Here is an 11,135-nt window from a genome sequence, read left to right on the forward strand (position 1 = left end):
AAAAAGCAATTAATCTCCCATGTTATTTTGTTGTCAAAAAACACACAATTCATCCACACCTGCTACAAAAATATTTTCTCTTAAAAAACCAATATTTTAAAGAATACTGTTTCATAATCTCCTGAAATAGAAGAATAAGCCTGTCCGTGGACAGTCTGATGTGTTCAGGTCTAATTTCTAAATTGACATTTTTCTAGGAGTATCACAACAAATAAATATCAAGCTGCCTAATCACAAGATGAACTGAGATCTTATGAAAGTCGTTGTATATCTTGAAGGTCTTCATGAAATTCTGAGCTAGCAGGAATTATGATAGGTATCTGGTATTGCCTTTTGAAACCAGTATATGAAAATCTGAAAGAAAAATACAGATGCATTGGAAACTGTAAGCTAAATACTTAAAATATATGATACATAATCTGAGAAATACAGACCTGGAAGATAAGTCATATTCTGCTATTTCATTTTTTTGCTGTGATAATTCATTTTTAAATGTTCTTTAGCACTTATTTACCCAACATGCTACTGTAAGTCTTCAGTTTTGTGTTTTTAACTTTTTCAGGCATTTGTGGTACTTCACTGTTCTTGTTGTGAAGTAGAAAGTAGCTCTGACTTCCAGTCTAGCTTGTGATCTTTCCCAGCTTTTCATAATTTCGTCTACAATAACCATGGTGAATAATTAACCATGATGTTCTTTTCAATCATTTTCAATATACGTGAAAATGCTGCATCCATTGGATCACCTTCCTTTCCTCTTTGTACTTACAAATTGATCACATAACATTTGTTCTGGTGCATTCCAGTGTATAAAACTAGATGATATGTTAATGTTCTGGATCATTTCCATATTAGCAGAAGCGCAGTGCTTGCCTCTCATGACCTTTCTGTGACTTCTTGAGTACAGTAATTCATAAAAGATTTCTTTGGCTTCAGGGTACATCGCAGCATGCTCCACTGACTTGAGTACAGTCAATTTATCCATTCTTTATTATGCTCTTTAACTGTTCCGGCCTTCGTTTCTACCCACCTGCTAACATCAACTGAGTGAAGCATGCCATAAAAATTTTGTGAACGCTAATATAAAAATCCAGTACAGCCTTTCCTGTGACATCTGTTAAGTGCACATAATCTTGCTCCCTCAGCAGAAACCTGTTGCATCTCCTGTCCTTTCTTCATCTTCTCCAGGAGTGTCACCACTTTACCTTACTGCCATCCTTACCATCCATGGCACTGCAATTGCTCACTGTATATTTCATCCAAAGTGTTTCTACCTTTAGAATCTCGAGCATTTCCTCCTTTACTTGTCAGGCTTGAATATAAAATAGCTGTTCATACAGTCATTTTTTCTAACCTAAAGTTAAAAATAAATAAAAACTAGAAGTCTGAGGACCTGGAGCATCTGTGTCTTCCTGTATTAACCTTCTTGCGGCTCTAAGGTTAGTCAGAGCTCTTTCTTATCAAGGGAACCTGTCTTCAAGTGTTTTTGTTATCTGTTAAAAGAGTGACAGTCATCATAAAAATTAAGGAAATACAGCCATTAGTTCTATACCACCTCAAACATTTTGAATAGACTCTCTTGAAGCAAATAAGGCTTGCACTGGATTATTCATCTAGAGCGCAGATAAAGGAAAGTGTTAAAGGTTTTCTTCAAAACGTAGATTTTTCAGAAAAATGTAGCAAATCCTTGATGACTTGCTCATTAAAGAAATCAACATGCTGCTAAGGAAACACTAGTAATTGCCCCATTTCTAGCTAATAAAGCAAAAGCAACTGCCTTCTTCCATACTAGGCATAATAAATCTTCAGGCATTATAAGAAATTTGTTTGTTTTTACTTCTGTGAAGGAGAGAAAAATCAGATCTGTTATATCCTAAGGGGATATTCTGGAAAGTAATATATTTGTGGACGTGGTGTACTATTAAAGCAAAACCCACTTTTAGGAACATCTTCTAGTGCTACTTGGAGAGAATTTTAGTCTCTCGTGTCTGAAGCTTGAAGAAATATCTTTGTACCTTTGTAGGGAGTTTTACTTCTCCTCTGTAGGAAACAGCCCAAGTCAAAATATTACATTATTGCCTTTAGCTTCATCTCAAGTGCAGGAAATCTCCAAGACACAGCAGATCCTTGTTCTCTCTCATATTTATATTTTTGTTTGACTTATATATAGTAGAGAGATTAGCTGGAGAGAAGTATAGATGTACTATGGAGATACCAAATCATATGTAAATTACATATTTAAAAGAGTAGAGGGAATGTAGAATTTAAAAACGTAGTGCTAAAAAGATAAATCATAAGCCTGAGTGAAAGTGCAGGACAAACTCATAGATGTTTGCCTTTTTTACTGCTGAGATATTGCTGTGAAGCAGAAGGGAATGTAGAAACAGACTGAAAGAGAAAACAAGAAAAAATAGCCTTAATATTGTCTTGTCCTTTGGTGAATCCCTGTGAAGTTCACAAGTGTCTCTGTGTGGTGAATACCTTCCCCTCTTGCACTTACCTCGCTCTGCACCCGAGCACCGAGTGGTGATCCAAGGACTGTTTCTTCTTCTCCAAGATACTTGCATTAATTAGATCCCATCCTAGTTACTTCATTCAGTTGTCTTTCAAGTGTTCAAGTTACTTAAAAATTATTACCTTGCCAAAAGAAAATATTTTACAAATGCTCATTCTATTTGTGGAACTTATCTGAAATATTAGTCTAAATGATCACACTTTATTATTTTTCCATAACATTTTACTGTTTGTGAAATAAAAATGTAGTTTGCTGTTGTCTGCAATAATGAATGATTCTGAAATAAATCCAAATACATTAGCAGCCTGCTCAATACTCTCCTATAGAAATGTTATTAATTTATGTGTTGGAATATTTCATGTTCTTCTTTGTTGATCGAGCTATTATTTTGTTTATTAACGCAGATGAAAGCATCAGCACTTTAGTACATTCCAGACATTCTGGTATAGCCAAAACAAATTTTGCATTTTTACTGACTGTTAGATTATCACAAATTTTAAATGAATTCCGTACTTTGCACCTGTGAGCGTTCTAGCTGTGAATGAGTAGTTAATTGCTTTGGTGTTATTACACTGAAAGGCTGCACATGAAGAATAGCAGTTAAAATCTCTCCACTTGAAAGCTTGCTGCGCATGTTCACTTCATTTTCTATTGCCATTGCTCTTCTGTGACAGATGTGCTCATAAAGCTCTGAAAACTGCACTGGATTTGGCCTGGTAGATGAGGTGGTATCCAAGCAAGATACAAGTAAGTCTTTGTAATTCTTGGAACATCTTTACACACTGTGAGAGCTTTACAGGCAATAATTTATTACTAGATATTAGGCAGCATCAGCTTTAGACTAGAGGAGGTGTGAGCTCTATCTGAGTTACAGATGCAGGAGAGCAGATTCCTATTGCAGGAAAGGTTTAGCTTGAAGTGCTTGGCATCATCTATTCACATGGGAGTTTGCCAGGTCTGAAGATGGAGAAATGTACATCTGGGCATCATACTGAGAGAGTCACAGTCTTTCCCTATCTGTGGTCAGTGAATTTTCAGTCAGATCACTTCACTTCCATAAATATTTGCTTCAACCTTTTTCCTTGGTCACGTACTTTTTCTGACGGGGATTGTTATTTTATGCCTAGAGCATGTAGAAGGGATCTCAAAGTGCAATTGCGATAGAGACCATTATGGAAAAAAAAACTCTTTAATAGAATCTTGCTTTTCCTTTGATGTTGTTTTACTTATGATATTATTAACTGCATGACTTAGACTCATTTTCATCAATACATTGTTTCCAAATGCATTTGCCTGTTTACAATTCATTATTTACAATAATGGGATTCCATGGGTATAAAATGAGTTTAATGGAGTAGAGAGCAGGATTTGAAATGTTCATCGGCACTGTTGGAATACAATCATGTGCAAGAGCCCTGTGTGCTATCTCTACATCTTGATGGCAACTGTGTTTTAAATGATGATGTTCAACTCTTGATAAGTTTTGCTGCCTTGTGTAAGTTTACTGGAGTTTTCATTCTGAATTTACAATGCCCAATACTATCACACATTTAGCACGGGCTTTGTTTATGTACATTTAGAAGCTACACTTTGCAGCTGTTAGACAAGCTGTGTGGTCTGTCTGTAGTGGTACGTAGATTTCCTCTACAATTAGCTAAACTTCTTCACTGGTTCTGGTTTGGAAGATAATTTCAAGGCATAACTACTGCAGTCAGGCAGCTAGAACAGAAAGCACCAGTCCAAGGAAAGAACAGAAAGATGAGGTATGGCATTGTGAGTGCTAGTTTCCGGCTGCTGTTCCCTGCATCCTTTGCTTTCGGATAAATAAACAGTTGGATGACTCTTATGAATGTTTAAATAAACATGGTGTCCTTTGCTTGTCAGTGAGTAAAGTTGGAAATGAGAAATAGTATGTGGTGAATTTCTATGCAGCTTCACAGACAGCAGTTCTTTGTCAAGTTCATTTTCACCTATGCCTACAAGACTTCCAATATAACATAAAGATACAATACAGTAGACACTAATGATCGCTTGCACCCATCTATAAAGCTCTAAACAATAGAAAGCATTTTTAAATAAAGAAAATTTACAGAAAACAGTAAAGTGCAAGCAGAACTTAAAGATGTAATTCCAAGGTAATCATTTCAGTGCACCTGGAGACCACAGCCTTCAGTCCTCTGGCTACTTCTCAAGGAAAGCATTGCTAGATGACCTAATGTCTGTTTATGTTTCCATCACAGAATTATGAGACTGTGGACCAAACGCTTTGTCTCCTCTTGGCTTTCAGGTCTGAAAATAGTAGTTTCTGTCTTTATGAAGTGCAAATATTTCTTAGGGAGAAGCTGTGGATAAATCTCATCTTTATGTCCTCTCACTCAAGCATGTCACATAATTTACATATTTATGCGGAGCTTCTTTTTTGTTACTGTTGCAGAGGTGTTGCAGAGAATGCTATTGAACAATACAAATGTTTAAATAAGTTATTTTTTTCTGCAGGATGAATTTTCAGGTGAAAACAGCTTCTTGCAAATTTGTTTTTTGTGATAAGAATATCAAATATCAAAAAGGACAGGACTGCAGTTACTATCATAATAAATAGAAAGAAATTTGTCTGGTTCTCTTTCAGCTGACATTGGTTGGTTATGTCCTGCAGTTCTGTCATTCAATAGCACTATATGTCAATCTACTTTTATGTTCCTTACAAAAAGGTAATTACACTTGTAGTAAGAGTCACGTATTTAGAAAACACCTGCTGGCATAGCACTGGAAGAAGAATATTTGAGAATTGTTTTTAGAGACTAGTTTTACTGGCTTTAGAAAGGTAATAAGGTCGTAAAGTAATTCTCTGTATAGCTGAATTGTTGCAGTTCTTCAGAAAAAGAAAAGAGTTTAGAGGAAGTAAATACAGTAGAAATGTCTTACTGAAGAAAAACTATGCTCATAGGCAGAACAATCAAATGAAATGAGGATTGCTCATGATGAAACACATTCACACCTCAAATGAAGATATAAAGGGATGGAAGTCTTTCTTGTAGAATTCTTCGTATTTATGCAAACTTTGTCTTACTATTGTCAGCTACAGAATAACTGGGAAAGCAACGAAGTGTATTCTCTGGAAAGAAATGTTTAGACATGATTCATCACACTCCAGCTGGGTGGTGTCTGAATGAAGGGTCTGGTGGAAAATAATCACCCAGAATGCTTGGGGCAAATAGCTTGATAGAATTGTATTACTGTCTTCATTATCAAAGCCAGGAAATATATATATTTTTTTAAACACACATTTCTACTCTCAGGTATAAACACATTGCGTCTAGTAGATACAGTTAAATTAATGCTAGGCAGAAAAGAAATGACCAAGTCTTCTTTTGATGATGATTATTTTACTGTGCAGGAGATGAGTGTAACTCCAAATCAGGGCACAGAAATAAGACACAAATGAAAACTTTGGCCTGACAGCAGAATTTAACGTGAGGAGTTCCCTGCAGCACAGTCCTGGGAAACCTGATGAGATTTCCTTCCAGGAGCATTTTGTTTCTAAACTGCCTATTGAGGAATACCAGAAACCTGTATCATTCAGAGGAACAGCTGAGACCTACATCATGCGCAAGTAGTGTGTGTTTATAAACTCTGAGATAACATTATCAGAAGTTATACAAAAATGCATATTAGAATCGTGGAATCATAGAATTGGTTGGAAGAGACCTTAAAGATCAACAAGTCCAACCAGAACCTAACCATGCTACCCTAACTCTAAAAACCCGCCACTAAATCCTGTCCCTGAGCACCACATCCAAGCAGTTTTTAAACACATTCAGGGATGGTGACTCAATCACCCCCTTGGGCAGCCTATTCCAGTGCTTAACAACCCCTTCTGTAAAGAAGTGTTTCTTGATATCCAACCTAAACCTTCTCTGGCGCAACTTGAGGCCGTTTTCCCTTTTTCTGTTACCAGTGAGAAGAGACCAACCCTGCTCTCACTGCAATTACGATAGCTCAGATGCTGCATTGAAAGAGACAAAGCAAAGCAAGAAGCTAGTATTCTTTCCTTTCTATGCTACGTATTTTGATAAAAACAATGGACAAGAGGAAGCCATTGAATTTATAGAGTAGGAAATTATTTTCTTTTGTCTTTCCTCTTCCTGTGATGGATAGTGTGACTTGATATTATATGCTGTGCTTTGCCTTGCTTTGCATGGCAAGAAGCATTTCATTTCTGTTCCTGGTGAGGTCAATGTGTGGAAAACCAAGGATCTACCAGTAATTTGTGGTCTAACAACAGAGCCAGTATTAGGCTGCGTATGTGAATACTTGCCTTATGTTTTTACAGTTGTATTCCCTAAAATATCTTCTGATAATAATGAAGCTGGTCACAACCTGGTCAGCTTTACTTGTAGAATGAATTAAAAGTAAAAGCTTGTAACTCCATGAAAACAACCTTTAAGTATCATTCTTTTCTAATTTGGTGTCTGTGAAATGCCACTAGGAAAGTAGGAAAAAATTTATTTTCTCAGAATTTTTAGGGCAATATTCCTTTTCAGCTGAGATTAACTGTAAAAGTCTACTTGAGGTTAATACACTCAAAGCTGTGAGGACACACAGTAATCCACAAATTAATCTCAGTATCAACAGCTGTCATATGAAAGACAGTTCATAGAGCAAAACAAAACAACAGATTCATTGGTTCCTTAAACATTAAAGCAAAGCATTAGCTAATGGCATCCTATCAGGCTCACGGGCACCCTTGCCTGCAGGGTCTACTTCATCATTTTTTCAGAGATTAAGAGGGAAAGAAGGCAGTTGTTATTCAAACAGAATTGTTCCCTGTCTAAGCTACTCCTCAGCTCTCAGCATCACAGCAAATCATTTGCATGAGTTGAGTGTATTAACTGAAATTAATAGAATCATTTTGTAGTGCTCACTTGCTCCTAAGGCCCGGGGTCATTTATCTGTGAATGTAGCCAGATTTTTCAAATCTCTGATATACTCTGGGGTCTGCCCAGAGGAAAACAGAGGTACTCTGTAAGCATAGCCAATCTGCTTTCCTTAATCATCAAACATGTAATGAGAATCAAATTGCTGTGCAGAGCAGGGATATTCCATAGGATACAGGTTTGCTCTGCTGAACTGCCTATTCTTGCTCCAAAATACCCATGCATTGCAAATAAAAATGACTGCATGCAGAGGCCCACAAAGATAGAAGTGGTAGATGGCTAAATCTGAGTTAGATGCTACTAATTTCTCCCTCCATCATTTCAGATTATTCCAGAAAAAGAGGACAACCAACGACAGTGGATAGCAATAGATCAATAGTGACAGAGCTGCTTCTTATCCCACTGTGGACAGGAAGGGTCTTGAACAAAAGCACCTTCATTCCTTCTTTAATAAAAAAAAAAAAAAAAGGCTATTTGCCTGTTTTGATTTTCCTTTAACTTCTCTGTGATTTTCCAATTCCTCTGTAGCTTGCTGAATTTTAATAAGAGTTATATGCTAGTTGAAATCCTCATATCCTGCTGTGAGCACTACAGGAGTTTTTCAGTGTTTACAACATTATGCAAATATTCTTTGAATGTTTAAAGATAAGTTATAGTAGTGAATCCATTTGTCAAAAAGATGTGAAGGTTTTGTGTAGGTGACCTGAGCAATGTAATTTAATTTTTACAGATGAAGCTTTATTTTGCCTCAAAACTCTCCTCCGAGGACTCGGAGAATGTGAGCAAATTCTAAAAGTAATAAGTAGTTGAAACTTTAAGGTGTTGCTTTAGGTGACAACAGTAATCATGCTTCATTTATGCATGTAAAGTCAACAGCAAACTTTATAAGGAAAAAAAAGTAAGCAAACTGAGGCCCCCATCTTTTCTTCTAGGATTGTGCTTATTCCAGAACTGTTAAGCTGTGTCATATTAACAGTGTGATAAATTTCTAACTGTAAATTGTCTCACTTCAGTGATACATGGTCCTGTTTAGTTTACAGTTCATCTTGTTCTTAAAATTCAGCAGCAATAGGATAAGATATTTTAAACCTGACTGTTTGCTCCTTAAAGAAAATGAGTGCGTGAATGTTAGGCTTCTTCAGTGGTTCTTAATGTGATTCTATTTTCAAGAAACAGCTAGTGTGCCAATTTTGTCTTCTTTCTCTGGTAAGTAATAGAGCTTGACTAGAAGAAAAGAAACACGTTTCTTATGTGTTTATAGTGAAATTAGGTCTAATCTGCTTAGCTTAATGGCAGTTAAACAAAAGTGTTTGCTTTCCTAGTGTGATTCCTTTGATTTTTAAAACTCATCTAGCTTTGGAAAGAGGATTTTCTGCCATTTTAGTGTTGATAAATAAACTGTTTCCAGGTTCAGCTTCCCATTCCTCTCTGCTTTACAGCAATTTTACACATAGTACAGCCAACTTACCTTGTGTGTTTTTCTTTCAGAAGTTTGACAACTCCATGTATGAAAAATATAATTCTTCAGATAAACTTATTTATCTTCAAATAAATACAGGATCAATTTATTCAGAAGTATTGTGAATACATCCTTGTTTATAGTGGAGCAATTCTGAGCACAAGCACCAGGTATTACACACTCAATACCAGCCTATCTTGTAGCCAACAGCCACAAGGTAATCAGAAAATATGTGTACATCTTTATTTCTAATCCTGTAGGAAAAGCTGGCTTTGTCTGAGGTGCTTTTAGTGTCCTTGCAAAACCTTGCTTTGCTAATCTCCCAGCATTTATGCTCCTGTCCTTTATGATATGTTAGATTTCTGTTCCTAGGATTTCTGCCAAGAAAACTAAAAAAGACTATTGGAAATCTTGATTACATTGATATGTGGAATGTTTCCAGATCAGCTTTCATGATTTGTTTGTTGCAAATTACAGTTTGCTTGTGAGAATAATACCAGTGTTTAAAAGCTAATGAAATGAACCAGCAAACTTTGGGTGATTTTTCCATTAGTTTTAGCCAGCTCTTCTCAGAGCTGTGGAAGAGCTGCTTAGAGCCTTAAACTTTTGGTTCTGTTTCTTCAATTATTCGTAACACAAAAATTCGTTAACCCTGCAAGGCTCTAAACAATAGGATTCCCCTGTTTGTGGAAAACAAGTCTTCCAGCTATATTTAATATTTAAAGAACTCACAAGTTATTACTCAGCAGAGCTGTCAGCAGGAAATTGTCATTTGAACACCCACGCTGATCAATAAAGTATCAGATAAGCACGTGCTTTTGTAAGGTGTTCTTTACAAAGATATACATTGACTCAGCCTTCTGACGGTAGTTGTTGCCAGCAGAGCTAAGTCACAACATCCATGCTTTAGACAAAATGGGATAGCTACTTGATTTAGCTGCTTTAAAGATCTTTCTTTGTCTTAAGACTTTAAGTAAAAACTGTATTAGTGTTCTAATATTGGAATTTCATGGATAAGGTTCTTTTCTAAAAATGACTATGCAGTAATTGTAAGAGAAAAGTGTGAACTTTATAGTGCAAAATATTTGTGGGTAAGATAGCAGATTGCAATGCCTGATGCTAGAAGACCTGCTTCTAATGGACTCCAAATTATGATGCTCTGCATGTTAGTGCACAGTCTCTATCCTCATTCTCATCAAAGTATAGTTTACATGCGTTACCATCCTCGTTTATATAAAATCTCTCTCAAAGATGTTATAACTGTTCTCACTAATCTTGCTTTCTTTTGAGAAGAATGTTCTAGGTAATGATTACAGAATTAATAATGAATGGATTGAGCTCCACTGTCCAGCTAAGGAAATATAATGTTGCAAATCTTTGTTTCCTTTCTTTAAAGTAAAATGGCCTTTAGAAGCTCTTACCCAGTCAGTCTTTAAGTTATGACATTACAACTTCGGAGAATGGCAGTGGCAAAAAACTAATACATAAGTTCTGCAGGCTGGCACTCCAAAAGCTTCCTCAATTAATTAAGAACCATCAAATCTCTCTACCCAGCTCTGAATGTTATCTTCCATGCATACTAGTAGTGGGCTTGTTTTTTGTGTAAATGGTCACAGAAAAGAATCACTTAGTTGCCATAGCTGGGATGCAGACTATCAAAAGAATATCCAGTGGAGATTGCAGTTAATTGTCTTCACCAGACTCACGAGAGTATGCAATCCTGGCATTTCCAGCACTGTGGAGGATCAGGCATGAGAATAGCTGGACAAGGGGCAGGGAGGATGTGGTATGTACTCTGACAATTTTTAATTTAACAAGTGACTGGTAATACCTTGTGACTGTGAAGCAAGTTCTGCCTTTACATCCTACAAGGGAAGGAACCGGATTGCAAAAAATGTAGAGCTTTACTGAAGTAAGGTGAGTGTCTGAAGTCAGCAGTAGGGAAAACCAACTTAGATTACTCTTTGCTGTAAAACCTACTTCTCCTCCATCTATACAGTGTTAGAGAAATAGATTTTACAGACAGGTGTGGGTTTTTTTTCAGACTTGAAAGCTGTAAAATTCAGGAGGCCATGGGAAAGCTATCAGAACACTTCATCTAGCAAGTGTATTGTTAAAGTCTGTGAAACTGGCAAAGAGCTGTTAACTCTCCTCATTTCAAAATCAGTAGGGTAAATTGAAAAAAAAAAAAAACCTGACTACCGTTAAAAAAAATAAAAAATACAAGTAA

General features: G+C 36.4%; 1 long non-coding RNA gene across 1 annotated transcript in view; it reads left to right on the forward strand.

The window, feature by feature from the left end:
- The window catches only part of LOC104909585, a 10,084-nt gene extending 2,201 nt beyond the window's left edge, over positions 1 to 7,883 (forward strand). The window contains exons 2-3 of the long non-coding RNA XR_002111787.2: positions 3,187 to 3,259; positions 7,772 to 7,883. This is a non-coding gene — a long non-coding RNA (uncharacterized LOC104909585). The remainder of the gene's footprint in view (positions 1 to 3,186; positions 3,260 to 7,771) is intronic.
- The last annotated feature ends 3,252 nt before the right edge of the window (positions 7,884 to 11,135 follow it).

The sequence above is a fragment of the Meleagris gallopavo genome, chromosome 2 (genome assembly GCF_000146605.3).
Source record: "Meleagris gallopavo isolate NT-WF06-2002-E0010 breed Aviagen turkey brand Nicholas breeding stock chromosome 2, Turkey_5.1, whole genome shotgun sequence".
NCBI classification, from domain to species: domain Eukaryota; kingdom Metazoa; phylum Chordata; class Aves; order Galliformes; family Phasianidae; genus Meleagris; species Meleagris gallopavo.